At 39.6% G+C, this 26,604-nt stretch overlaps 1 protein-coding gene across 3 annotated transcripts in view; it reads right to left on the bottom strand.

The window, feature by feature from the left end:
- Positions 1-10,954, bottom strand: part of LOC114141555 (helicase ARIP4-like) — a 58,333-nt gene extending 47,379 nt beyond the window's left edge. For all 3 annotated transcript variants that reach the window (XM_028012139.1, XM_028012149.1, XM_028012166.1), the window contains exon 1: positions 10,829-10,954. The gene's annotated coding sequence lies outside the window, so the exon portion shown is untranslated. The remainder of the gene's footprint in view (positions 1-10,828) is intronic.
- Between the last annotated feature and the right edge of the window lie 15,650 nt (positions 10,955-26,604).

The raw sequence follows: 26,604 nt of genomic DNA, 5'->3' as shown, positions 1-26,604 counted from the left end.
CAAAACATGCCAGGAAGAAACATAAAGAGCGAGGCAGAGAGCTTTTAAGAGTTTAAGGATCTTTTAAAAGCTTCACCTTTCTGTAAAAGAAAATCACACTTGCCTCACTCATTGGATTTTCTCCGACCTACTGCTAACAATTAAATGAGGGCAACACATATTAAAGTAGCTTTTACCAAGGTGTGTGCCTTTCGTAAAAGAAAAGTTTTGCTTCTTTATGTGAAAAAGAACTCAGACTGGAGAAATAAAGGAAAACATATAGGAAAGAAAAGAGTTTATGACCATATGCCATTTCGCCCAAGCCTTGTGTTAATGCCAACACAAGGCTTAACACAAGGCTTGGGCGTTTTTTGTTAGGGATGCATGATATTTTGGCATCAACATTGATATCAGTCGATTTTTTTAACAGTATCGGTTTGAAAAGTAAAACTGAGCTGATATTAGCAACCAATGTTTGTTTTCATCATTTGTGTTTAAGGAGGGGCAAATGGATGACCATGTGGTGTTTGTATGGTCATGTGACGGTAATGAAGCACAAAACTGTGGGCATCCTTAACTGAAGCAGTGTACACGGTGTGGTCATTTTTTCACAGTCTCAAAAGTGTAGTGAACAAGTATAGCGTGACATCTATTATCGGGCATAACACAATATAGATATCGGATATTGTTATCGGCCAAAATCTTCATAGCGATTTCTCTGAATGCTCAATATTGAGCACAACTGAGCCTTCATTAGTACCTGTCCACAACACGATGTGTCCTTGTGATTGTGGGACATTCCATCAGATACTGTTTTGTGTGCAAAACTTAATAAACAGAATTAAAACAAAAGAACAAATGACACCAAACAAGTTGTGGTCAAGTTATATCTGGCGAGTTGAGGAATCTCTGTGTTGCTGAGATAGGGCAGCGTTGTGAAGCGCATGATGTGTGTTTGTGTGTGGGGTGTAGTGGAGGTCAAAGGGCCGTGGTAGGTGGGGTGGGGAAAAGATAAGCACAGCGAGCAGAGCCGTAGAAACTAGATCCTGTCTGAATACTTAGGAGGAAATAAAAGGATCTAATCGATGTGTAAGAGTTTATTTGCCATTCAGATAGAATTACAAAGTAGCTAATTATTTTGAAGAAATAGAATTTATTAGAAATTTTACATCAAATTATTCAGATGAAGGAATTAAAGATTCGGTTGTCTTCTAGACAAAATGATGAGGTTGATAATAATAATTCCAATGCTGTATTTCCATTTTAACTATGACTGACACAATTGAGTTAAACAGTGTAATGGCACAACTTAATGTAACAGTGAGAGTTACAGCACATAACACAAGAATGTTGTGAGATGTTTCGTCACTTTTTTCAACATTTCAATTATATGATTTTGATTTATGTGCTGACAGACTAACAGGGATGAAGCCTTTTTAAAATGTTTTCCTTAAAGCACAGTGTTATTTGCCGATCTAAAAAGATTAGACATTGTCAATCCAACAGAGCAACTAGAAAACTCTTTCATATTTGCACAAAAGCTGCTGCAAAAGTCAATTGTAGAAAACTCAATCAGATAAGAAAAAAAACAAGACTAGATAAAACACACTTTTACAGTAAGCTGTCTCTAAACTTCAGATTTGCCAAAGTAGGTCACAGCAAACTTTAGCAGACATACAGTACAGCTTGTTAGCAGCCAGAAACCGCTTGACTCATTGCCATGCAGCTTTATGTAACTTCATGTGCCCAAGGAAAGACAGGAAAGCTATTCTGTTCATGACAGGCAATGAAATACTTGTTAATAACACAGTAATATTCAATACTGTGCTGTACTGTACTGTTATACTTAAATATGGGTTGAGAATGGGTACTGTATGAGAAATCCACTATTAAATATATCCCAGAGGTAAAGTTTTCAATGAAACATAATGGAGATCTGATGTATGATTTGTTTCAGGATCAGGTGGTTTTAATTTCATGGTTTTGTTCAAATCATCTTCGCTTCATGCTGAAGAAGATGTGCAGCGCAGTAAATTTACAGTGGCTTCCTCTTAAGCATCTTCTCCTAATTGCTAATATTAATAATCTAGTTTACTACTAAAAAACTGATTTTATCTGAGTGTTTCTCTCTCCATCCTCTCCTTCAATTTCTCAGGTGAGCTATAGTGGGACTATATACAAAATATAAATGCTCACAAGCTGTTAAAAGATGCAGTATTACACAGAAATAATTTGCATCAAATGTGTGCCATTAATTAGTCAACAGTTTTGTTTTATCACCTAGATTAAGAGGTGTGTGCAAAAGGATTTTTGAGATCACTCAGAATAAAAAATAAATTATACAAGACGTATTCCAAGGTAAAATTGTCAACACAATGTCTCACCAAATACAAAAAAGCTTCTTAAAAATGACAGTTTTGTATAAGAATCAAATTAAGAGACACATGCTGACAGATTATCTCTATTTGTCCCAAACCAACACCTAATTATGATTTAATCCCCAAAGAGTTATTTAAAAATGTGGAGAAATCTGGGTACTTGAACCTCAAACCATAACAGAGAGAGGAAGACAAGCACTGCGTACATAGAGATGAAATTCTCCTCTATTCAGAGTTGGTTTTTTTATACCAGAAGAGCTAAACTGGAGTTAAAAAATAAAACTTTTGTGGGAGACACAACTTTGAGAAAGATTTAAATGAGTAAAGTTGTGACACTGTGTTAAAGAGAAATCAAACTTTCATCAAAAGCCTGATTGAACAGATTGAAAGACAAACTGAAGTCTCTTTGTCTTGTATTGTGGCAAAGCTCCACCTTGGAGCTGCCGCCACACAGAACAGCCCTCTGCTTGTGAAAGTAAATCTGTTGGGCCTCGCCTTGACACTCAACAATTTTTCCTGACACACCTCCCTCAGAGTAGCCGCAGTTGTGATTAGCAAACACCTGGTGGAACTGATCCAACACTTCTAAGAACAATTGTAACCAGCATCACGGAGAAACATGGGTTTGATTACGTCCTGAAAGAGAGCGTCAGAAAAGCTTCTTAAAGAGAAAGATACCAATTTCATACAGCTATCATGTGAAGTCAAATTTCTTTTAATTTTTGATAAATATATAATTTTTACAACAACAGAAAATAACATAGTTACTTGACTGTGCTATAAAATGGCACCCTGTGCCTGGAAAATACTTAATACCCGGCATCAGAGCTTATATGAAGACCGTCATACAATAATTTAAAAAGGGTGGCAGTATGTGTATTCACCCTCTTTAGTTCAAGACCCTTACAGTATATAAAATCCAGTGCAAACATTTACCTGTGTTATTTAACCTCAGTATAAATCCAGCTGGGCTGTAAAGGCCTCAGTGGTTTGTTGGAGAGTATTTATCCATCATAACCTCAAACTTACCAAGACTATTTAAACTGACAGGTTGGGCAAGTAGAGAATTACTTGGAGTCACCAAGTCACTATAGTGGTGAGTGTTGTGAGAACAGGTATTAGTCGTGCACTCTGACAGAAGAAAACTGCCCCGTCAAAGAAAATTGACGGGGCTGCATGACCAAACATGTCAGAGACTGCAAAAGACTGAACAGCTGCAACACAAAGGTGTAATTGTGGCTTCAGTCTCAAAGAGTAATAATCTGAGTGCCTTTAAATCTTGACTAAAAACCCACTTGTTTAGAATTCCTCCCTGTTAAGACCATAAAAGTGTTTCCAAACCAGAAACCATGGCTGGACAGCACAGTACGGGCCCTGCTGAAAGCCCGGGATGCTGCCTACAGGTCTGGAGACAGGTTGGCTTATAGCAGGGCCCGGTCGGAACTGAAAAAAGGTATTAAGCAGGCCAAGCTCCAGTACAAACAGCAGATTGAGGAACATTTCATCAACAACAACCCCCGAAGCATGTGGAGAGGCATTAGAACCATGACGGACTACAAACACAGCACTCAGCTGACCAGCCGCGACCCCACCCTGCCTGACACCTTAAACAGTTTCTTTGCCCGCTTTGACACGGCGGGCAGCAGAGAAGCCGTACATCTACCCCAACTGGAAGAGCAGCACCAGCCCCTCGTCTTACAGAAGCATCAGGTGACGTCCACCCTGAGGAAGATCAACACCCACAAAGCTCCAGGACCGGACAAGGTGTCAGGCCAGACGCTGAAAACCTGCGCCGACCAGCTGGCAGGAGTGTTTCTGGACATTTTCAATCTGTCCCTGCAGCTCGCCATGGTTCCTGAGTGCCTCAAGTCTTCCACCATCATCCCTGTACCAAAGAAGAGGTCCATCACCAGCCTGAACGATTACCGGCCCGTCGCTCTGACCCCGGTGATCATGAAGTGCTTTGAGAGGATTCTTCTGAGGTACATCAGAGACTTCATCCCCACAAACCTGGACAGCCTTCAGTTCGCCTACAGAGCAAACCGGTCAACAGAGGATGCTGTCTCCATCACTCTGCACACAGCCCTGACCCATCTGCAGCATCCCAACACCTACGTCAGGATGCTATTTGTAGACTTCAGCTCAGCATTTAATACCGTCATCCCAGACAAGCTGGTGCTGAAGCTACTCGAGGTGGGGCTGCCCGCTTCACTGTGCCACTGGATCAGAGACTTCCTCACCAACAGGCCTCAGGTGGTGAGAATAAGTAGCTCAACATCGTCCCCACTGGTCCTCAACACAGGCACGCCGCAGGGCTGTGTGCTCAGCCCAGCTCTCTTCACCCTGTTTACACACGACTGCGTGGCCATCCACCCCACCAACACAGTCGTGAAGTACGCGGACGACACAACAGTAGTGGGTCTCATTTCAGACAACAACGAGACCCACTACAGAGAGGAGATTCTGCAGCTCACTCAGTGGTGTTCAGCCAACAACTTGGTGCTGAACACAGGGAAGACCAAGGAGGTCATTGTGGACTACAGAAGGTCCAGGAGGACGGATCACACTCCCCTTCTCATAGATGGAGAAGTGGTGGAACGTGTGGACAACATCAAGTTCCTGGGCCTCCACATCACGTCTGACTTCTCCTGGAACACAAACACCTCCCACCTGGTGAAGAAAGCACAACAAAGGCTCTTCTTCCTCAGGAAACTGAGACGGGCTGGACTTTCCTCACGGCTGCTCGTGAACTTTTACAGGGCGATGATCGAGAGCATCCTCTGCCTCAACATGACTGTGTGGTATGGTAGCTGCACAGCACTGGAGAGGAAACAACTGACACGGGTGGTGAGAACAGCACAAGGCATTGTGGGATGCCCCCTCCCAGACCTGGACTCCATTTACACAGACCGGGTCAAGAAGAGAGCTGGATCCATAGCGATGGATTCCAGCCACCCGGGCCACAGACTGTTTGTGCCGCTGCCATCAGGCAAGCGGTACAGGAATATACGGACTACAACAAATAGACTGAGAAACAGTTTCTTCCCCACAGCCATCAGAGCCATTACTCCCTGCCGCCCCCCCCTCCCACACATATCATAACCTCGCAGTCACACATACATATCCCCCACCCCCACACAGCCATATTGTTCTGCACTTTGCACTGTCACATTATCTGTACTTTGCCATAATTGGACCTGCTGCTACTTCTTTGGTGTGGTTGAGTGCCTTTAGTTCCTTTAGTTAATTTAGTTGTATATATTGTTATTATTATTATTGTGTGTTTGCTTATTTATACTGTATATATTTGACCTTTTGCACGGGAGCTGCAATGGAAATTTCGTTGAATTCTGTTCAATGACAATAAATGCTATCTATCTATTGAAACATAATCAATTACGAATTTAACGATGGCATTTGACTTAATGTTTTGATTGTTGATTCTATGTTGCATGAATTTGTGTTTTTGTGTTTTTTTATGATGTAAAACACTTTGAAATGCCTTCTTGCTGAAATGTGCTATACAAATAAAATTTTATTGATTTGATTTTGATTTGTAAGGTGGATACAACAAAAGATCCTTGACTTACGTTGGTGCTAAGCCACTTTACAAATGTAACCAAGTGTGCGATTTACAAACTACACTTCCTACTAGTAAAATATACAAATAAAAACATGCATCATTTTTCTTTTGATTTGCAATTAAACAGCTTAGTGTTGGTTGGTCACATAAACCCGTTTTGCTATTCACCGTAGTATGGGATTACAACATGATAAATGAAAAAGAAAAAAAACAGTAAAGGTGGTGAGTAATTTTGCATTACACTGTGAAAAAAACAAAAAGAGAAATGAAAAGGCTTTCTTATGCAACACTCTTTGAGCCGAACACTCTGGTGGTACCAAACTAAAACGTCTACTGACTGTCTGCTGACCCGCTCTTGCATTTGAAGCAGTTAATTTGCAAGAATAACAAAACCACTGACACTTCACTTTACGACACTGCTAATGGATATTGTATAACTTTTTTTTATGTGGAACTGGCTTACAGAGTTATGTCTGCATCAAATCGCTTTGCTTGTGTAACACAATTACACAGTACTGAAGCCTGGTGGTGTAAGTGAGGAGGGAGAGGGTTAACAAATCAAGCCAGGTTGCTTTCATCCAAAGCCGACAGGATAAACAAACAGGTCAAAGAGAGGCTGCATTCAGAGAGTGCAAACCTTCACCTCGGTGTGAGCAAGATAAATGTTTGAAGAAAAAAGATTTCACAAATACTAATCAAGAGATTTCTTGAACCACTATCAATTTTGTTTCCACAGAAACTGATTTGCTAAATGTCTTATTATTGTTGCTCATGCTTTATTTAGAACATCTAAAAATCCATCCATCCATCCATCCATCCATTTTCTTACACCATTGTCCCTTAGTGGGGTCAGGAGGTGCTGGTGTCTATCTCCAGCTAACGTTCCAGGCGAGAGGCGGGGTCACTCTGGACAGGTCACCAGTCTGTTGCAGGGCAACACAGAGACATACAGGACAAACATGCATGCACACACACACACCTAGGGAAAATTTAGAGAGATCAGTTAACCTTACAGTCATATTTTGGGATTGTGGAAGGAAGCCGGAGAAAACCCACCATGCACAGGGAGAACATGCAAACTCCATGCAGAAAGAATCGAACCCAGGACCTTCTTGCTGAGAGGCAAAAGCTCTACCAACTGCGCCACTGTGCAGCTAGACATCTAAAAATATAAAGTAAAATTTTGTCTTCCCAGGGACGACATAAAACATCCTGAAAACTGCAAAAGACACGATTAGTGTGCAGTGTTTCAAAAAATAGCAGATTTTAAGTCACAACTTTAACCCTTCACGTTGTTCAATACTTTTTAATGTCACATCTGTATGTTTCCAAGGGACACAGGTGAGCCAATCTACCTAATATTTCGATAGCAAACTTTAAAAATACATTGTAGACTATTGCCTTATAGCAATGTACAGGTCATATGATATGACTCTCTTGGTAAACCACTTGAATAAGTTTATAGTATGAACATTGGTTAATATAATCCCTGAGAAATCTGCGTCAGTGTTGAAAAAGGTATTGGAATTACCCCCCTAAATGACTCAGACCATTATTCTAATTTTATCTATGAGCCTTTAAATACTCGCCAAGTGCACATGGATTAGCCTGTATTCCAGCTCACTGACCCAGAGGTCACACACAAGCAAAAAATAAGTGACCTCAATCAGGAAACAGAGTTGACCTGAAACGGCTTGGATATTTTTAAACATAGAAATCCCCGGGTCAATCCCAACCCGGCTGTGTGACATGTAAAGCCCACCTACCTCAGCTGATGGAAAAGAAAAGAACATCTACATGAACAAATGATCTCATCTTTGGTTCAAAAACTAATAAAAGTTCTCAAATATCAGTGAAAACAATGACCATTTTTGTTGCACAGTGGTTTTTCACCCATCGTCCGGTGAATACTTGTACCTCCATGGGGGAAGGGTTTGGACGCATCAGGGGAAGGATCACGTTCTATTGCCCAAGGTGATCGCCAATTGGATGTTACTGGCAGCTGTCCAGCCAATCAGAAAGGGTTAAACGGGTTCACTCAGGCTGTTTATGGTTCACTAAGAATACTGCAGGGAAAAGGTCTCCCTGTCTCAGCTCTCTGTGTTGAGGCCATGTTTTTTTTCTGACCTTGATAAAATCTGAAAAACAATAGGAGACTAGTTTTAGCACGAGGCCAAACAATCTGCTTTGAAATCTGCAGAAGGGGACGAGAAGCATACGAAACATGTAACGGTAATATGTTAAAACTATCCAGGATGGCGAGCTGATTCAAAAATGTAGTCCATTGTGCTTTGTTTTAAAGTAACATATGAGGTTTTTCCCAAAGAAAAACTGAATGTGTCTTAAACGACTAATTAAAAGAAATGCTTTGCCAGATAGTTTTATCATCGAAACCCCTATTTGGTGGAAACTACACCCAAAGATTTAAATAGAAATCAAAGCAACCTCTTTTGGGCAACAATATTCTTATTAAAAAGAGAAGAAAAAAGAAATAAATTCCCCTCTTGCATATAAAGCATCTCAATGATCAAGTCTGTCATACATAAAAGTCAGATTGTTCCATTTTTGTCCCCAACAGAGCAATTCACTCTGCAGGTTTTCAAAGTTTCTAAAAGTATAATGGGAGGACATGCTGACCACTTTTCCTCACTTTGCTACATTCTCCAACTGTTCTCCAGTTTTGCATTATTTGCTGTTATTACAGCATTTCTCTTGTTGTAATCTCTTTTTTTTTTCTCTCACAAAAAATAAAATCAGATTTTTTACTACATTCACGTCATGCAGACATTTATGTAAAAGTCTTCGTAAACTTTAAGATTTGTGATTCATATTTACTGGCCACCAGGATATTGTTGTTACAACCTGAATTTGTTACTTGCCAGTCGTATTGAAGCGTGGTCAGACGGCTCCGACCAGCATCCATCAACTTCCTGCAAGCAGGAGTGCAGGTCAAAGTGAACTGCAGCTGAGTTAGTTATTCAGTTAGTCACCATGGAAAAGCGGCTTAATCGACAAACATTGGAGATGAAATTCCATCTCCAAAGTAATTTCATCTCTGGATACTATTTCCATCCTATTTACAAACAATATATATATATATATATATATATATATATTTTTTTTTATTATTCATAAAATATTATTAGCTGCACAGTGGCGCAGTTGGTAGCACTGTTGCCTTGCAGCAAGAAGGTCCTGGGTTCGATTCCCGGCCGGGGTCTTTCTGCATGGAGTTTGCATGTTCTCCCTGTGCATGCGTGGGTTCTCTCCGGGTACTCCGGCTTCCTCCCACAGTCCAAAAACATGACTGTCAGGTCAATTGGTTTCTCTAAATTCTCCCTAGGTGTGAGTGTGTGTGTGCATGGTTGTTTGTCCTGTATGTCTCTGTGTTGCCCTGCGACAGACTGGCGACCTGTCCAGGGTGTACCCCGCCTCTCGCCCGGAACGTAGCTGGAGATGGGCACCAGCAACCCTCCCGACCCCATTAGGGACAAGGGTGAACAGAAAATGGATGGATGGATGGAAAATATTATTATTTTATTGAATCTTTTCAAAGTTAGAGATATGATCTGAAACATACTTGGAAATAATCTTGTTATTTCTTCATTTTCTCCAAGATCATCTCTGTTGAAGACACAGCTACACAGTTTTCTTTCATATGTTAAAGTCCTGAGAATTTTTTAAAAAATGGATTCAAAAGACCAGCCATTAATTTAATAACATTTGAAACCATTTAAAGTCTTGATGCTACAAACCAGGCCTACACCTAACTGTAAAAGTAAGAGACTGAATATGTGAGACACCAGGCAACAAGCATCAAATGTCAAGTTGAGTCCAAATCCACCAAGCTGCAACAAATGTTTCTGCTACAACTTTGTTGGCGCAGAATCGCTCTGAATACGTGGTTACTTGATTCATGGACAACTTTAATTTTGGAAAAGCTGAGCTTAGTGGTGTGTAATTCCATCTGGCTGTGGTGACTTCAAACCAGTAGTTTGGCAGGTTGCTTCCAATACAGGGGCAGCATTGTGATACTGAGCAGCTCCATCTGTGAGCCCCCCTGATCTTTCACCTCTGGACTTCCCTGAAACTAGATCCACTCAGTCCAAGACCAAAAGTTTGGACACACCTGTCTAATTCAATGGGTTTTCTTTATTTTCATGACTATTTATAAGGCAAGAAATCCCACTTATTAACCTGACAGGGCAGGTTGACCTATGAAGTGAAAACCATTTCAGGTGACGACCTCTTGAAGCTCATCAAGAAAATGCAGAGTGTGAGCAAAGCAGTAATCACAGCTAAAGGTTGCTACTTTGAAGAAACTAGAATATAAGGGGTATTTTCAGTTGTTTTACACTTTTTTGTTTAGTGCATATTTCCACATGTGTTATTCATAGTTTTGATGCCTTCAGTGTGAATCTACAATGTCAATAGTCATGAGAATAAAGGAAACTCATTGAATTAAAAGGTGTGTCCAAACTTTTGCTCTGTACTGTGTATATATATATATATATATATATATATATATATATATATATATATATATATGGTTTCGGTTTAACCTTCCTGGACAGGTTAAACCGAAAACTTCTCATCTGCGAGGACGTATAACCCTGCAGATGTGTCACCGCTGGCAGCTGGTGTCACACAACAACAAAAGCCGCGCGCTTCTACTCGTTTCATAACACGGAAGGAGGCTTTAACGCAGCAATGCAGACCGCAGGAAGGAAGAGAAGGTGCGCAAGTGCAGAATGCCTTACATACTTCTATTGTGTGTGGTGGGGGGGGCAGCAGCACTTCATGACCATCCGCACTCTCACACCAACACAGAAATGTAGTTTTAAAGGGATTCAAACCAACAAATAAGCAGTCGCTCTGAGTGTCTCACCTTCCGTCCGCGTCTCTGCCGTCAATTCCTTCAAGTTTAAAGGAAAATAGAAGAAGCTTAAAGCAGTAATGAGATGCAGGGAGGGCTTGGCCGCTTTCACCGATTCACCGGTTTCTGCCTGAAAAGAGGAGGGTCGCTGTGCACGCGCCCCGCTCACGACATTACGAAAGTCCCGGAAGTGCACGAGCATCCAAACTGTTGTGGGGTTTTTTCTAGCGCTGCATGACAGAAACGAGGCAAAACACAGAGATTATTTAACTGCAACTAAACCCAACAGAGATGGGTGTGTGTGCCCAAAACTGTACTCAAGTAAGAGTGGCGTTACTTCCAAATGATACCACTAAAGTATAATTAAAACCATGTCCACTGAAAATGTACTCTATGAGGAAGATTGTTCACGTCAGAGCTGTTTGATTAGGGCAATGATGTAATCAGATACAATTCTAGAACAATGTGCACATTATCTTTAAACAATAAAACAAAAATCAAGTAAATTAACTAGCATCTTTGCAAAATAGAGCAGTGACACTAAATGTTGAAGTCAATTTTAAACTTGGTTATTTCCTCCCAAAAAGTTCTTCAACCTAATGTTACTTGTCGTACCCACCTCTAACAATAAATTGCAACGTTTAGGTTTTAGATTTACTACAAACAAACTTTTGTATTTCACACTATAACTTGATCAAGTAAATTCCAGAAAATTTACTTGAAAGTAATTATTCTTTCATATACTTAATTATCTTACTACTTTGCAATTCTATTGTGTCCGGGTTGTGATAGCCGTTGAATGATACACATTTAAAAAAAATAAGGAGTGAGACTTTGCTGTTCGTTGGAAGAACTCTTGCCTCTTTACCCGCTAAAGTTTCAACTCAGAAGAAACCTCAAACGTCATTCTCCCTTTCTGGGAATGCCCAAACCCTTTAGATGTAAAAAAATAATAATAATAATAATAACATAAAATTTTGGTTTGTTGCAGATTGAAAAAATAGTTTTAATTGTTCACAGTATATAATCGCTGAAAAATCCAAGGACGGTTTAAAATATTGCGCTGTAAAACAAGTGAGAGGGTGAAATCTTTCCAGAAGCCCTGGGATGGGGCACTCTGTTGTTCGTTCAAACTCTGCCCTCTATTGGCTAAATGTTGACATAGCAACGGTTTTCACCTGAGTCATTCAAGACAGACAAGTCCTTTCGTTTTGTTCTTTATGTGTAAAGATTTTCATGTCTAGTCAGTCTCAAAAATATGTTACACTGCATGAAAGAATGAAGTTACTCCTTAAAGGAACTAGTGGAAGTAATTACATATTAGTTTGCATGTAAAGTTTTTCACTGTTTGAATTCTATTATAACATTTTTTCTTGCTTGGAAACAAGACCTGGTTGATTTGGCACCAAATGTGCCCTGGTGGCTATTTTATGTGCATTATTGCAATCTGCTGTGTTTCATTTTAATTGTTGTTGTTCTTTTTTTTTAATGGAAAAGCTCTTCCAGAAACCGGATAGTGCCTGGAAATCAGTCCAGTTCATGGAAGCTCTTCCTGATCTGCCAATTTCCCTATAACTAAAGGGGCAATGCACAGAGCAATGGATACTTTTTTAAATCACTGACCACCGGTGTGCTGAAGATGATTGAACCCCTTCTGCAAATTAGGTTTATTGGGAAAATTGACCTAATTATTTTAGGTTTAAAATAATTATTGCCGTACATCTAGCTGTGTAATAAGAACAATTTAAATTCCTCCACATGACAACTGGAAGTGTCAAAAAAAAATTAACACAAAATGCCACTTTTAGTGACTGCTGTAGCGTCAATGACAAGCACTATTTGTACTCCATAGAGCATCCTCTTGCTGTTATGACCTGTTGTAAATAATCAATAACAGGACACAAGCCTCTGGCAGTGTTTCGAGGAATCCTAGCCTGAGGACTGGATTTGAGAAACACAAGCATAAAAACATCAGTAAAAGGTCATTTTTGGTCACATTATGTTCTTTGTAAACACTAGATGGAGCCATTCACCATGTAAAACTGATGATGCAGTTAAAACTGGAACCGAGATGTCCTCAGAGTTACAAAGAATCTGGCTTTTTATTCAGTGTTCTGGTACTTACATACAATTGATCAATTTCTCAAAACGCAGAAAAGTTTCTTCTGCAAAATCTGTATCAGATTAATGATTGTTTATCACTGATTTCACAGGTTTATTTTAATCACTGGAAGTTCTCTCCAACCTGCTTCTTTGTTAGAATAATGTCAGACAGTGTATTGTTTTTTTTTTTTGTTGGTTTAAAAGAGTATACAGGTAATGTGGTTTGAGTGTACACAAATCTAATCATGCTATTTAACGAAAAGAATGTTTTACAGCTGCCGTTACCCAAGATGTGTCAGATCATTGCAAAGATTTCAACCAAATGCTAAAAGATTATGCTGACTGTGATAAACGCACCATGTAAGCTAAAGAAACAGCTCAGGAGATTTTATTAAAATATTAATGAATCAATATAAAATGAGTTTCACTTTCTGAATTGAGTGACTTTTACACAATATTCAAATTTCTTTATATATACCCGTGTAGCTGGGTGGTATGGACAAAAGAAAGTCACAATATGTTTTTGTGTGTTTGGAGCAATTTCAACATTGCCCAGAAAACAGTTTCTGAGACTAATCATCCAGTTTCTAAGACAGCTTCATCTTTTATACAAAATGAAACAACAAAGTAAAGTTGACATACATTTAAAATGTAAAACTTGCCATAATCTAAACATAATTCACTTTAGCATAGTCAGACATTATGGATTCAAAGTAAAAGCATGACACAAAAGCATTTCTCATTGTGTATTAAAGTCTACCTTTACCATCGACATTATCAGAATCCGTTTCTTGACATAAAACTGGATTTGTCTTGTTGCCTGCCATTAGCTGCACTTCAGAATGGTTGACTGCCCTCTTGAAGGCGATTTGTGAGGGTTTGACGTGACAGCTTGAAGAGTGACGCAGCAGGAAGTGACGAGGTCACGCCCCAGTGCGTTCTGGAAACAGGTGGGTGGTTGCAGCAGCCAGGTATTTATGAAGTGGGTGGATGATAAGTTGAGGCCGACCCAGCCTTGCGCAGCAGGAGCTGCTTTTGTAACGAAGAACTCAGGTTTTCCTGCCCTCTGATTACATGAGACAAGGTAGGAAAGTAGGCAAAGTATAATTAAATGAGAATACAGACGGATTGGATTGCCACTGGATATATTTATTCGGTTTTTTTAGTTTCAGAATTTTATAATCGCACCTTCTTAAGCACAGCAATTTCCTTTGGGCTCATTAAATGCTCTAAACGTGGGTTCTCCACTACGGCAGAGCATCTCAAACGCATGAAAAGGTTCAATTATGTGTGTATTGATTAAACCTTCCATGCGTGTGTGCGTGGTTGCAGGAGCGGGTGGAATCGCGTGCTCCTTCAATTCATCACTTATCAGCTCTGCCATATGTTGCTTCATAGAGAAGCTGAGTCTTTTTGAGACGTCTAATAATGAATCCGACGCAAGCAGTAAACTGATAAACCTGCCTGCTATGTTTCCCGTAAGAGTGCTTAGGCAACCATTTTACCCAGAAATTAATTAGATGTTTTCACACTGCTTCATTTATATGTAGAAGAAATTATGTTTTCATTGTCTGTAAAACCTTATGTTGTTATTCACACTACGTCCCCCATTGGCTCACTAACAAGGAGGAGCATTAAAAAGCCTCTGGTAGATGATGCTATGGGGTGTCTGTGACTGAGTTTTTGTTTTTACATTTTATTTATGTTCTTTTCAGAGTCGTCTGTTGCTCTGCCTTTCAGAGGAAAAAAGCCGAAAAGATAAAATGAGTCGACACAAACCCTTGCCAGGATGCTTGTTGCTCTACATGCTGTGACACGTCTGACTTTGATTGATATTTTCAAAGCTTTTTCTCAATTGTAAGGTAGCATATTTACTTTACAGTTAAACTGAAAAGTGGTTGCAATACGTTGTTGAACCCCTATTTGTTTCCCAGGTCATGTGCCATTTAATTAAAAAAAGTTAATCCAGTTCTCTGTAATTGATGGTAAATGTGGACTGAATTGTAGGCTTGAATCAAAAGGTGTTTCAACGACATGTTACTTTAAAATGTCCCACTTATGCCACTGTAGGCAGGTTGTGGTATCTTCCTGACACTAAAAGATATAAGCTCGTATTCCAGATCAGTTTCAAACCAAATTTAATAACCATGTTAATAATAATAATAAAAAAAAGAACTTCTAATTTTAGGCTTCCTATTATTTTCTTCTTTTTTTCGGCTCTGCTGTAGGACGTGCTGGGTCGCTGCCCGAGCAGAATGCTGACGAGGAGCGAAGTCTTTCCCGTCACGCACATTACAGTAATTAACTCTGCATTCAGAGGATGAAAAGGGGAGTGCAGCTCTTTTGTGAGTTATGGAGAGAAGCATGAAGTTACAGAACTGATGAAACAGCTTATTACACTCACTCCTTAGCATGCAAAGGAGCAAACACTTCAGGGTTCACTTCTGTCATCTGTAGCGCTTCCACTCAAAATAAAGGAGAACAATAAAATGTGTTTTGATGAGTAAAATTCTATTTGTGACGGTTTTTATGGTACAGAACAATGACTAAACAACTGAGAAGGAGAATAGATTTGAGAAAAGAATGAGACACAAACAACCTTCTCTCTTCCCTCCAACAAACTTTCCTTTTTACAAGCCCATTTATTTCTAACATCTCTCTTGTCTAGAGAAGAATGAAATATGTTGCAGTGCATGGACTGCAAACACAGAGCTGTGACGGGAAGAAGAAAAACAACCTAAAGCTTTCAGTGTCATTCTGCTGAACACAATAAAAACTTTGTGCAAGGCACGCTGAAGAACAAACACACCTGAATCCATACCTGATCTCCTCCAGCTTAATTTTAAACCCTGTGTGTTTTAGGTAAACAACACTGAATGTTCTGTGAAAGTCAGTCCTGCACCAAGAAATAGGAGGGATATAAATTTAACTGATAACTAATATTTATTTATTATTATTTGTAATCATCTTCAAAGATTATCTCATGTTTGTAGGATAAATAAAGCTATACTAAAGCCCAGTTGTGTGTGGGGGCACGTGGGTGTGTGTGTGTGTTTGATGCCATAAAGAGCACTGTTTAATTTTAATCAAAGTCGTTCTGTTCTATATTTCTCAAAGTGACAGGTTTTATTCGTAATCTTTTACAGTGGCATTGATCAGTATTTCTTCAGATTTACTGACGGTGTTTTAAATTCTGTCTTTGAATTTTAAGCTGCTTTTCCTCTCATTTTTATTAAATCTCCAGAACATTTTTCAGGGGAATGTTTGTGACTCATGAATCATTCAAGAATAGACAAAAAAAAGCTTCTGAACTCAAGGGATGAGCAGGTGTTCGATCCACATAAAATTAGGCAACAAACAAACAAACCAAAAGCTGCAGGGCTAAATACAATCCAGTTTTGATGATTTTCCTTGAACGGCTGTAGGTCTAAAATGGACCAATCCAGACTTGGGTTACTTTAACGCAACAGCATAATTTGTTAACTTTCCAGCACAAGCTAAATGGATTAAAGTGACTGGTGTTGGAAGCTGAGGCATCTAAAGAATGGATTGAAAAGAATAGCCTCATAACCTTTTGATTAATGAATTCTAAAATAATATTATCTTGAAATGTATTATTTTAACCATGTCATCTTCTATACCAGCTGGTGCCAGGGGGTATTTACTGGTCATCCAGAAAGCCAGGATTTTGAGCTTCTTATAAATTCATCAGAAACATTCATGCCATAAATGAAATTATAAATATATGTACCTTCTTAGTCTGTCTACATTGACTTTATGACCAGTTAATTGGTCAAAATTTGAATGTTGAACATACAGTAGCTTTGGCTAAATACCTGACAGGCAGAAGGCTAGTGTTATTCTAAATGAACAAATTCATCCTCAAAATGATTTAAAATGTGTGTCAGTGAGAACAGTCCCAGCAATTACACCTGATGCTGGGGAGCTTCACAGCTGCCATGGTAACAGACTCACATTTTACCTAAGTTCCCCAGAGTCCGTATCCTCCACAGAGGACACCGAGTCTGGATTTTAGGAAAACCTTCAGGTGCTTCTTCCACCAATAATTATCTTCAGTCCACCATCCCATTTATCATTTCTTAAAGACATCTTTTCAGATAGTTTATCTGCTGTAGACATTGTTTTTCTTAGGCCTAACTCTGCTTTTCTCTGTCCACCTCTTGAACACACATTCCACCTCATGATTGATAAAGCCCAAGGACTGGAAAAAAAGAAGATTGAAAATACATAACATAGCACTGAAAAAAGCTCCACAAAGTCTGGAGATAAAAGTAAGTAATAAGTTTGTTTTTAAATACTTAAAAAATGTTTTAATGTTACGTGAGTCTTTTTTTTTCTAGGTTATCAATGATTCCCACCTAAAAAACAAAGTTGTTCTATGGCAGAAATAATGGCTTCATGGTGTCTTAACCTATGAAATGTCAGAAGGCAGTTGTGTTGTTGGTGCGTTCTGGGAGGAAACGACGTGAGTACTTCCCTCTGCCGCCACATCTGGACTCAGGCAGTGCAAGTACTGATTCAGGTCCACCCTGCCCATCACTCATTCAGTCATCAATTCACAGCTGACCAATAGGGTTTCCCTGCCCTAGGCTGTTGCTTGGAGCGAATTGGAGTGCTGGCACATTGCCCCCTTTAATCTCCTTAAGTATTTGCTCCCACAGTCGCATCAATGAGCCAGTCTGACAAAGCCATCAGTTCTGGAGTTGCAGATTTCCTTGAGCAGCCAGGACTCTGTTGGATCAGGAAACCCTGAATTGGCTTTAGAGACTATTTGCTGGTTTCAATGATTCATTCGCCACTCAGTGACGGCGAGTTTAAAAAGGCAGCTTGGACTCCTGCCACTGGAGTCTGTTGCTGGGGAAAGGGGAAATGTTGCCAACAGTTCATCGCAAAAGTATTTACACCCATTCCTCTTTCTGACATACTTTCAAGTTACATCAAGAAACTCAAATGTATTCCGTCCACTTCAAAATTATGGGCTGCCTTGCAGATGACATAAAGTTGAAGTTACACAATGTGAAAAGTTTTCAACTTATGAATGGTTTTGCGAGGCTCACTGAAAGCAGAAACATAGATCGGTCATGAAGAAATCGAAATGCTGCTTTTTAATGCAGGTTTGAACTGTTTTTCAGAATTGCAGCATTTAAGAAGCTCAGTTTGGAGAACAAATCTTTCTTATTGCCTTTACAATATCGACTAAGCTTCTCTATTTCTTTAAATGTTAAATTTTCTCAAGGAAATCTTGAAGTTATCATCTATGTTTTATTTTTTCCTAATTGCACATGGGGATGTTTATCAGTCTGAGTAAATACTGTGTTTCCAGGAGCTTGTCAAACCAAAACAAGTCATGGTTTCATGCAAGACAAAAAGATCTAATAAAAGACAAGTATGGACCCTGTTCAGGCTCCAAACTGATGTAACACCAGCAACCTGATTAATTCAGTTCTAGTGGAGTCAAAATGCTCATATTTGATCATAAAATGTATTTATTTTTGTGGTAAATATGCTACATTTGTTGATCTCTACAACTATGAGATTTTTTCTTGGAGCTGAACATTTATAGCTGGTTGTTGTATGACTCTGTTATACAATCTTTTCAAAATCACCGTTGTGAGGTGGCTTGTCCTGATGTTTGATTTTTTGCATGATGAAAAAACAAATTGAGGTAGAATATACACACTACAAGCAAATAAATCTAAATATGTTACAGTTCATGTTGACTAATTCATTCTTAATGGTTTTGTTTTTGAGTGAGCCTGTAAAGATGATGCTCTCTTCTCATTGTCCCTGGTGCAAAACCTTTTGCTCAACACAACTTGTCAAATCACAACTTCACAGCTTATTATTGCAACAGGATTAATACATAAGTAGCAAAACAGGCTAAAGGGGGTAAGATTCTGGTCTCTCTTAACATTTGCAGCTGCGCTTTAGCTTCTACCTTCCTTTGAAAGAAAAGCTCCACAGTATCCAGGCTGTGGCTGGCAGGGTTTCCTTCATCACTATAAAGTCTCGCCTCAGAGGGAAACACTTGGCAGTGCAACAGAGAGCAGACCTTCCTTCCTTACATCGACTTTGGCCGTGAGATGCCGCCTGTCTGTTATCTTAAGTAGTAGTTTTGTGGCTGAACTGGTTAAATATACCTTTCAATACTTCTTTTTTTGTGTGCAAAATGCTCAATTTTAGGTTTTGTCATGTATACTTACATGTATTTAAAACAAAAATTCGCATTTGCAGCTTGTTGTGTTTGTCTTATTTTTGGGGAGCTACAGCTCTGACACTGATGCTAGAAGGTATCAGATCAAATGCATAACCATGGGATGTTTTTCAGTACCTAAGAGTTCATCTTTTTTTGTTTTTTTTCTTCATGAATTATAAAAGAAAAAGAAGGTTTCATGTACTTGAAGATCCTAGTGGGTACCTCAGAGTCTAGCAGATAAAACCCAAATCACCACAAAAGTTTTTGTCTTGAGTTTCAGACTGCTTTGTTCATTTTGTAGTTGTCTCAAATCCATTTTATGTGGCAACCCCCAACCCCCACCCCAGAAAACATGAATTTTTAACTTTTTATTTGAAAAGCAAGGGAGGAAAGAGGATGTTTTTTTAACAGTTTGAAGACATGAAAGTGGTTTTGAAGTCTTATTGTTGATATCTATTGTCTAAGATAAACCAAAGGTATGACTAAAAGGGCAAACGCTGGTTGACAGAGGAAGCTGAATAAACTTTGCTACGGAGTCAGGTAATATAAAATTGAACAGAAAGCGGAACAAGCCAAGTGATGAAAATAAAATGAATCAGTTAAGCACCCAAGACTAAGGATCTTGCAATGAATAAATTAGAGCACAAAAAATGCTGAGGGAAAGTAAATGTAGGTCAGGTGTGAAGGGAGCAGAAAGCTAAACCAATACACTCACTATGTGCATAAATCTTAGAATAACTTTTCAGGTTGTACAGATTTGTATGAATTTTTTTTTATTTATGAATACCCTCACTAATATTAGAGCAAGTTGCAGAGAAGTCATAACCTTTTTGCAGCCATTAACAAGGGTTTTCCATAATTATTGCTGGCTGTTTAACCTCTCTTCTGACATTATATAGTTGATCTAATCATGGCTTTAAGATTAGTCTGCAAATATTTTCTATGGTTAAGGCCAAGTCCATTCCTGTGTTAGTCATTATTAAACCAGTTCTAACGTAAGTCTTAGCTCGTTCCCCTCTTTACAAACCCGACCGTCTCCCAATTTTAACGATTTCAACGTCGACACAAGATGAAATCCAAGAATTTGAAGGATTGCTATGAAGGAAAACCAACCAATTTAAACAAATTCTGCAATTTCTGACAAGAAGACTTCTCAAATTTTCAGTCTAAATCATGTTAGTTCCTTGATGATGACTAAAACAATGTGTGTGCTACGTCTGCAACTTAGTAATTGGTCCAAGTATGTGCTCAAAGTTGAAAAGTCCCAACCAAAGGTTTTAAACATGACTAAAGTTGTACGACTATTCCAATCTGATATGAGAGCAATTCAAAGAGTTCATTAAAACCACAAAGTTATCACTAGATGAGTGGAAGTAATCTTCAAACTGGCAACATAAATAAAGATATTAAAAAAATACAGTTACTGTAAGGGGCAACAACAGGAAACAGCAGACTCTCAATAGATCTTAGATGCCTTGAATTTAATCTTGCAGGCAACAGCAAAGAAAGGATCTTCTGCTTCACCGTAGAATGTTTTTCCTTCTCATTTATGTTTCCAAAAATGTTACAGAACAATGAAAGATGTTAATCTCATTGCTAATTAAAAATAACTTTTACAAAAACCCAAACGCCTGCAGGCAGCCACACCGCCTGGTTCAGATCAAGGCTGAGATCCTGATAAATAAAAAGCTCCGAGCAGGTGTGTAACACCATGTACTCTCTTCGCCCACGTGACGCTTCAGTGCAGTGGACGCCTCTGCGCGTTCGCGTCGCCATCGTGAGCTTCCTTAGCTGGGAAAAGACTGACAAGCACGCGCAGCAAGAAGTCGCGCCCGCGAGTTAGTAGTAGTGTTATAATCCATGGTCTCTTTCGTCAGTTGTCTTTGTGTCAGGCTCATAAACTGCTTTTTTTTTTTTTGGTGTTTATTGTACTTGTTTGAGACTTACATCATCAATTCGTAACAGTTGAGATTTAAAATGATTTTGGGAGTATAATTGATGCTCACCAATTATATCAACTGATGTCTTAAAGCTAATTTGCTTTTATTTCAGTGAGAGTTTTCTTCATTGTGGAGTAATCGTCAGCAGTGATCTCGCTCTTCCTCGCCTTCTGGCCGCCGTGGCCGTGCGGCACGCTCCCGCCCCTTCGTCAGAAGGAGACTGGTGCTGAAGCTGACGAGAATGAGGATGCGGACGATGATGGCGGTGATGGAGGAGCAGCGCTGAGTTTAGTCGCTGTTTTCTCTCCCCCCTCCCCCTTTCTTCCTATTGACATTTTTTATATATATTCATTTAAATTAGGGCGTCACAGAAACAAAAAAGAAGAAGAAAAGAAAAAGCAGAAACGCTGTCGATTTGACCCAGCCTGCCTTCACCTCCCTCCAATCTCCTGAGCTCGGACAGAGATGGGGAACGAAGCGAGCATGGAGGGCGGCGGGGAGCCGGGAGCCGCCGGGATGATGGGGTCGGCTATGCCCGGTGGACCCGGAACAGGACCGGGGCCAGGACAGCATATGAAGCCGGTCAACGGGGCAGCTGCCGGGGGAGGAATGGGAGTCGGAGGCCCTGGCATGGGGATGGCAAGGTAGGAGCAGCAGGGTTGGCGTTGCTTAGGGTGGTTGGCACTCTGTGTAACGTTTTATCTAGCACGGAAATGCTTCATAGAAAACAGACAAAAACACGACATTTGATTTGGAGACAGGGTCAGGATTAACGAGATGTTACGCAGACACCCCCTTTCGCTCGTGTAAGATTTGGAAAAAGAAATGATGTTGCGTTCGTATCGGGAGAGGGCTGAAATGAAAAACCAGAGCGCTGTCCCCGGTGCTGAAACGCTGCACGCAGCACAACTGAGTCAAAACTGTTTATTTCAGCACGCATTTCTGTCTACGGAATGGGGTTAATTCCGCATGTGAAGGTGGCTTACAACCACCATGTTGGTTAGCGGAAAGCCTGCACGGGTGCTGCTTTGGATACGGATCGAAATGATTTGATTCCGCGGCGTCATGTGCTGTAATAGTATTTCCTTCCTCCTTGGCTCAGCAGCGTAGTGCGTTGCACTAGCAGTTATTCGCAGACCGTGCCATTGTAACTACGTGTCATTATTATGGGGTCATTTTAAAAGCTTGATTGTAACCATGTCATTAATTAAAGTGACAGGAGCTTCATTTTTTTTTATGCTGAAGATGGGATGCAGCTGGATGCTCGAAGTGCCTTCATACCCTCACGTGTTTCCGCATGGATGAGAGGGTTTAGTGTGAAGGCGTGGGTGTGTGTGTGTGTGTGTGTGTGTGTGTGTGGGTGTGTAGGCGTGTATATGCAAGTGCGTGCCTCTGCTTTTTTTAGTCGTGTAGGCCTGCATTTGATTTGCAGAGTTAGCATCCCATAAAAATATCAGTGTTTATTGACTTACAATGACATAAAGTCGACAAAAAAAGAAAAGATAATGGATCAATCAATCAATCAATCAATCAAATTTTATTTGTATAGCACATTTCAGCAGCAAGGGATTTCAAAGTGCTTTACATCATTACAAGCACAGAATCACAATGCAACATAGAATCAATCATTAAGTCAAGTTACATCAATAAATTTGTAATTGATTACATTTCAAATACAATTCTAAACAGGTGGGTTTTTAGTTGAGATTTAAAAGAAGTCAGTGTTTCAGCTGTTTTACAGTTTTCTGGAAGTTTGTTCCAAATTTGTGGTGCATAGATGCTGAAAGCTGCTTCTCCTCGTTTGGTTCTGGTTCTGGGGATGCAGAGCAGAACCAGAACCAGAAGACCTGAGAAGTCTGGAAGGTTGATACAACAACAGCAGATCTTTAATGTATTGTGGTGCTGAGCCGTTCAGTGATTTGTAAACTAACAACAGTATTTTAAAGTCTATTCTTTGAGCTACAGGGAGCCAGTGTAGGGACTTTAGAACTGGTGTTATGTGCTCTATCTTCCTGGTTTTAGTGAGAACGCGAGCAGCAGCATTCTGGATCATCTGCAGCTGTTTGATTGATTTGTTGGACAGACCTGTGAAGACGCTGTTGCAATAATCAATACGACTGAAGATGAACGCATGGATGAGCATGGATACCATACAGTACAGTATCTGTGGTATCGTATCATACGTAGCACACAGTTCTGTAATCTACCATACCATCCCATAAACCATTTGTAAGACCAAACCTTGGCACTGATCACAGAATCTTAAGAACCTATTCTCCTATGTGCAAATTTCCAAAACATGTGGAGCATGTTTATTGTTCAGTCAGCACAACTAGAAAGTGTAATGACTTAAAAAAAGCTGCAAGCCAATGCATCACTTATCCCTGTTACAAAATGCATTGTCAACACCTGCCCAGAGCTGTTAACGGGCTATAAGAGAACAGTTTCAGTCCGAAGCATCTAAAGCTTTACAACATAAGCCATATGCCATGCAAAGCGTAGTCTTTCAGTCTCTTGCTCACAGGTTACAGTATATGGGACCTACACACCAGTCAGCCATGGCATGGCGTTCCACTTGCCTAAGGTAGAACTGCATGTGTGTTTTTTTGGGATTCGAAATCAACCAAAACAAGAATAAGCACGTGAAAGTGAGATGATTGTTGTTGTTGTGTTTTTGCCTAAGCCCCACAGATTGTGAGTAGAGTTGTTCAACCTGATTCTCAAACCTGATTCATTCAGTTGAGAATTTCAGCAGTTTGTTAAAGGCCGCAGATCATCAAGCCATTTCTAACCAGTCATTGTGGCTGAAATCAACCATAAAGTACATAAAGTGTGCAGGTATTCTCTGCCAGACATTGCGTTGTTATGATTAATATATAAATGATAATGTTTCATTTTACATTAAATGCTATAAGTTTTCCCCAGACACCATATTATAAACTAATTTAATTGCAAAGTAATACTTAATACACCAGTTAAACCAAAAACACCACACTTGCTTGAGTATAAATAGAAACAAAGCTAACAAAAGTCTTTACTTGTAATAAGTAACTTCAGAAGAACATTTGATGTAGAAATGCAAATAAACTTGCATTTTAAATGTCACCAGTGACATCAGATGACAGGAACATCTCTCCTAGGAGTAACGCCTGAAAGAGACTGAACATAATGTAACATTGCTGTTGTGCACAGAGCAGAACTACTCGTCTTCCACTCCTCATTCATATGCTGTCTCTGCATACAAGCTGTACAGAAACCCAGAAACCCAATCAGGATGGCGTTTTTTGCAGGATTTCTGCAGGAGTGGGGCTGCAGCTGGTCAACATGCGCCGGCGCCAGTATGTGCAAACTGTATTCAAGACACACCCCGGGATTCATTCATTCGTCCACAGGAGGGGATCACAGAGATGCCAGTGCCTATCCGTTATTACATAACACAGAAACTTGCGAAGCAGATGACAGGTTCAGCTATCTGCCTATAACCAACAACAGAATGGAGCCAGTACCGGTTCTAGTTACTATCCTGTTTAACAGGATTCCCTGTCCTCACCAGTCTTGTGTTTTTTAGTTTTGGTCATGTTTGTTCTTCTTTTTTTTTCATACCTGCCTCTTGCATTCTAACTCATTCGGAGTAAAAAAAGTAAAAATATTAATAATAAAAATAAATAAGATGATAGCTTTTGCAGCACGCTGCTCCTCACATTAACTATTTATACCAGCATAATGAGAGGCCATGTGAACAGATTGAATCACATGGAGAGCGTGTTTGCTCACCACCCGCCCATTTCTCTCTCTGGTTCTCACACACACACACTCTGCCTCCCTCCTCTGAGCTGCTCTGCCTCACTGCCTGCTCACATCAATCCTGCTCACTCGCTACATGCATCGGTTCTCTCCTCTTCCAGTGTGTATTCGTCTTTTTGTGTGCCACTCTGTGTAATTAGCTCAGCCTTTCAATGGATATTTGGCTATAATTCCATATTTCTATTGTAGATGTCTGGCTAGATGATTTTTTTTCATTCTCTAGCCCTGTTGTTTTCTGAACTTCTATATCTTAATTTTCATTTCCTTGTTAAACCAGATGATTTATAATACAAATCAGGAGTTATTATGCTTATGTGGCGACAATATGCTCAGATTGATGGTGTTGAAAGCTAGCACAGTGTTTACAGCAGTGTGTTTATACATTTCTGTTATTTTTCTACACTGAAAATCTTGATGAACATCCACTCTATTTAGAAACAATAAAGTTATTGCTGATGTGGACTTTTTGAAGGCGACATTTGATAACGACACTGCAGACATGGCTTGCAAAAATAGACACAACCCTTTAACGTTTTCATACTTTGTTGCGGTAAAATCCCAAATGCTTATTTGTTTTATTTATTTGTTTCATTATCTATGATGTGATAGATTATGGATGGAGAATACACAACATGATTTTGAATTACAAGAATTAGATGTGCTCTAAAAATCTTTTACAAATGATCTGAAAACAGTGTTTTTATGCGCTCTGTGCCACTTTCCACTCTAATTAAGTATTTTATGGTAATTCAGTCTTTTTTTTTTCCCACAAAAAAAACCTGACAAAAATACATGGAAGTTTGTTTAAATTTGACAAAAAGTGAAAAATCCCAGGGCTGTGAATACTTTCCTCGACTGTTTACACTGATTCCAACATTAAATCATGCGTCTCATGTTTGTAGGACTGTCTCTTTCAGGATAACAGTAACATGCATCATCCAAAAGAGAGTAGAGTACATTTCTTCTTTTCCCAGTCCAGTTATCTTACTGAGAACAGCTCAACACGTCACTCTCTCCACATAAAATCTTGCTCCTTTTCTCTTTCCCTTCTTCCCTGCCCTCTTTTCAAACACTGACTTGCAGCCAACAGATGGCTTTGTTTGAGCAATAGGATACAAGCTCTCTCCTGTAAAGGATGGGTGTGTAAAGATAAGAAAAGAGCGAGGGGGAAGAGGGAAAGCAGGGAGAGAGTTGAATAAGGTGAAAGGGTCGAGAGAAAGGAGTGAGAGGAAGATGGAGATAAGAGCCACAGTGATACAAGCAGGAGAGGGAGTCTGATGCGATAATAATATATCAAAAGATAAACTGATCTCTTTTGCTTTTGTCCGGAATCGTGCGAAACTGTGAAATTGTAAAATATATAATTATAAAACAGATTCGATTTAAAAGTTCTTTTAAGCATCTCTTCCTGCTTGTCGACTTGGATTTGATTTGAAATTAAGAGACCCGTCAAAAATGCAAATGACATATTTGTTTTTTACCTATTTCCTCCTCCTGTTGAACAGAGTCTACCTCTTTCACCACTCTTTGCTCTTTGTATTGACGGCGTATTGTTTTTCAGCTGTTAGATATTGTGAGATATTGCTTTATACCGCCACATGTGTGCGTGGTTTTTAAAATTTCTTTGACTTTTTCTTTGGATTTTAACATATACAATCCAACATGATACATAATTAAAGAACGTCTGAATTTGGCTGTAATACTTGACCAAAATTTAGCTTGAA

The sequence above is a fragment of the Xiphophorus couchianus genome, chromosome 1 (assembly GCF_001444195.1).
Source record: "Xiphophorus couchianus chromosome 1, X_couchianus-1.0, whole genome shotgun sequence".
Lineage (NCBI taxonomy): Eukaryota > Metazoa > Chordata > Actinopteri > Cyprinodontiformes > Poeciliidae > Xiphophorus > Xiphophorus couchianus.
Note: the sequence above shows the minus strand (reverse complement) of the source record. Positions and strands in the feature narration are given on the sequence as shown.